The 3,390-nt window shown below is 49.4% G+C and overlaps 1 pseudogene; it reads right to left on the bottom strand.

The window, feature by feature from the left end:
* Nucleotides 1–214: 214 nt before the first annotated feature.
* On the bottom strand, nt 215–1,941 carry LOC125529121 (annotated as a pseudogene).
* Between the last annotated feature and the right edge of the window lie 1,449 nt (nt 1,942–3,390).

The raw sequence follows: 3,390 nt of genomic DNA, 5'->3' as shown, positions 1-3,390 counted from the left end.
CATAATGGAAAATACAGAGGTTTTTTTTTACATAATGATAAGTACACACATTACATTAGTGATGCAACCGTCCATTGCTTCTTTATTTCTGCACACATGTAGTGTCATAATAACATTACAAGAGAACCGAACGTAGCGCCAGAAACATGTAACATACACTAGTTCCAGATACATTTTATTGACACATAAATGAGAAAACGCATACTAAATCTATTTAATTGGATCGTATATAGAGATGTGCAGCCAATCTTGGTGTAGCTTGCAGAACAAGGGGTTCAGCTAGTGTAAGGCCCGCATTGCGTTCTTGGAGACTGATACTCTTAATGCCGGGAGGCTTTGTCCAAGTGAATCCCTGCAACATCCTTGCGAACAACATCATTGTCATAGAGGTACCAAGTGAAATCCCAGGACAACCCCTCCGCCCACTGCTAAATGAAATGAAACGTAGGCCTGGATCAGTGAGAAGTACATTCGCAGTGTTCAAATGCCTCTCAGGCTGAAACTCCAGTGGTTCAGTCCAGATCTTGGGATTGCGGCCAAGTCCAAGCCGGCTTAAAAGTATGTGGCTAATCCTTGGGGATGGTGTATCCAGCAATAGTTGTGTCCGCCATGGCGACATGGGGTACGTTAAGAGCATGGTATGGGTGTAAGTGGAAGGCCTCCTGGATGCATGATTTGAGATAGTTTAGTTGAGGAATGTCAGACTCCTGCACTAGTCTATCTTTACCAACGACACCATCAAGTTCCTTAGTTGCTTTTTGCATGATCTCTGGCAAGTTCATCATCTCAGCGAGTGCCCACTCAACCGCATTAGATGGGTTATCGACTACTGCAAACATCATTTCCTACATCCATAGATGTGAGAATAAATAAAGTAATAAGTACAACGCAACTGAAAAGGTCAATACATGTATAATATGGCTCAAAGAACAATGAATGAACTTTCTATTGAGCTTAAGGTGACATACTAACCACTGTTTGTGCTCTAATTTCTTATAAGGACAGTAATGGTTGTCCCTCTGCATCTTTAAGATGAACCAGGACATCCAAAAAGTCTCTCGCCTCTTTCTTTTCACCACATTTCTCAAGAGTGGATGACCTTTCGCGGATCTGCTCCTCTATAATGGGATCATGCAACCGGTTGAGTGTTTGCATGGCATCCTTGGAAACCTTTTCATGGCCATCCAGGTCGAGGCCTACGAGCGCTGGGAAGTAGTCGGACATGCAGAAGCTGTAGAGATGGTTCAGAGCCGTGAAGAGAGCGGCAACATGTGCCACATCATCATGTCCAGGCCCACTATTGGATGAAGCTGGTAGGTCACTGAAGTATCTTTTACCGAACACAAGCCTTCTTATCATGTTAGCAACAAAGTGCTGGGTTACATGACGGACGTTGAAAATGTTGCCTGGACATGCCAAGTCACTGCAATGAGTTTTATTAATGTACCTCACTAGGTGGTCGTACTCCTCTTTCCGGAGGTGGTGGAGCTTTCGCTCCATGGATGAGGCAAGGATGTCAACAATGAGGACACGCCTCATCTTCTTCCACTGGTCTCCGTGCGGTGAGAAGATGGAGCCCTTGTACCCGAAGCTGAATATGCCCGAGGCAAAGGTGGTTGGACGGGAGGCAAAAACTTCATCATTTTTTCGTAGTACCTCAGAGGCCATCTGTGGACATGCCACAACAATGACATGAGTAGCTCCGAGATGGAGGCACATGATGTCTGTGTTCATCTCCTTGAGCAGGCCACGGATCCATCGGAACACCGCCGGCTTGCTCAGAATCACCTTATGCATGTTACCGATGATGGGCAGCGCCGCAGGCCCCGGGGGCAGCCTGCCTCGTCGCCCCCGTTGCTTCTGGGACAATAGCACTCTTTTATTTTTCAAGAGAAAATACACCAGCATGGTGGCCATGATAACCAGAGTACCAAGAGCCATATTGCATGTGCTCGTCAGGGTGCATATTAGCTGGTTAGTTCTGCGGGTATTTATAGGACAGCCGGGGAGCCAGCATCCTTGATGTACATAATAATTATTTAATCAGTTAGTGACTCCTTTCATTGCCCTACGTGGCCACATTCTTTTGGTTGGACAAATTGATAGAGAGCAAATTAAGTGGATGCTGGCCACTCACTTGGAGACGTTCTTCACTTGATCATCTCCATGAGCTCTTCCAATTGACATTTTCAGGGAAGGCCTTTGCTGAGCTAGCTCACATGGAGTCTTCCGTTCATTCAGACTTTGCCGGTGAGAAGGAACCTTAAATTTTTTATGGAAATCCTTCTCATTTCAGAGTGTCACAGGCATATAAAGATTTACGATTCTCCGGCCTCTATCAATTGATGCACACAACGATATTATTACAAAGTTTCAACATCGGAAGTAAGAGCATCTACAGCTGAGTGCCTTATATCCATCTCAAACGTCCGGACAGACAGTCCGGTCATTGACCAGTGAAGAAAAAGTGACTCAGTCGGGCTCCTCATACCGGCCCTAAACACCCGGGCTGACCGACACCCCTTATATCCTGCCCAATTCTAGGACGGGGATGGGGATGTCCGGGCGCGCTCAGGCGCGTCTGCCACGTCGGATGTGACCCACACTGGCCCATCCCGACCCCACATATATTCATCCCCATCCGTTTGTCGAACCAAATGCTAGCCACTCCCCTCCGCCCCAAGCTCACTTTCGGCGATCTCTGGTCTTCTCCGGCATGGCGGGCAGCGGATCCGAGTCCTTCGTCATCCGATCTGCGAAATGTGACCTCATCCAAGTAGGGCTGGAGAAGGACATGTCGGTCCACTCCACCGCGCCAATGAGGAGAATCTGACAACGGTCATACTCGATCCGGCGGGAATCCATAACGTCCTCCCAAATGGCGCTTGGATCCGGCACGAGGCGCGTCGCCGATCCCTCGCCTGAGGCGGTGCGCTCCGTCTGGCGTCTGAACACCGTAGAGACGTAGGTGTGCCGATGACGAGGCCTTCCATGGCCCGTCCACGTCGCAGGCTAATATGGCTCGACGTGCCGGTAGTGTGAGGCAGAAGGCGTGGGACGTGGAGGCAGCCCTTGCGACGGACGTCGGCGAGGCGGATTCAGACTCGCCATGGACGTGGTGGCCTCCGACCATGACAGATCCTTCATTGAACTCACTTTGACCAGCGACGTGCAGCAGCTGACGGCCTCTGACGAGGAAGAGTAGGGCATGGGAGACGACGACGCCTCGAGTCCCATGAGTTGGTGCGAGTCCCATGTCCTACTCTACATTGCCGACCACTGCATCAATAGTCCGAGTGGCCCTGCCAGCCGCCGAAATAGGGCACGGCGGAGCCGGACAAGCTTCGCTTATGTTTAGGTTTCATGTGCATGTAATTGTATGGATTTGAG

Source organism: Triticum urartu, unplaced genomic scaffold (assembly GCF_003073215.2).
Source record: "Triticum urartu cultivar G1812 unplaced genomic scaffold, Tu2.1 TuUngrouped_contig_5353, whole genome shotgun sequence".
Classification (NCBI taxonomy): Eukaryota; Viridiplantae; Streptophyta; class Magnoliopsida; order Poales; family Poaceae; genus Triticum; species Triticum urartu.
The sequence above is the reverse complement of the archived record's forward strand: the minus strand, read 5'-3'. Positions and strand labels throughout refer to the sequence as shown.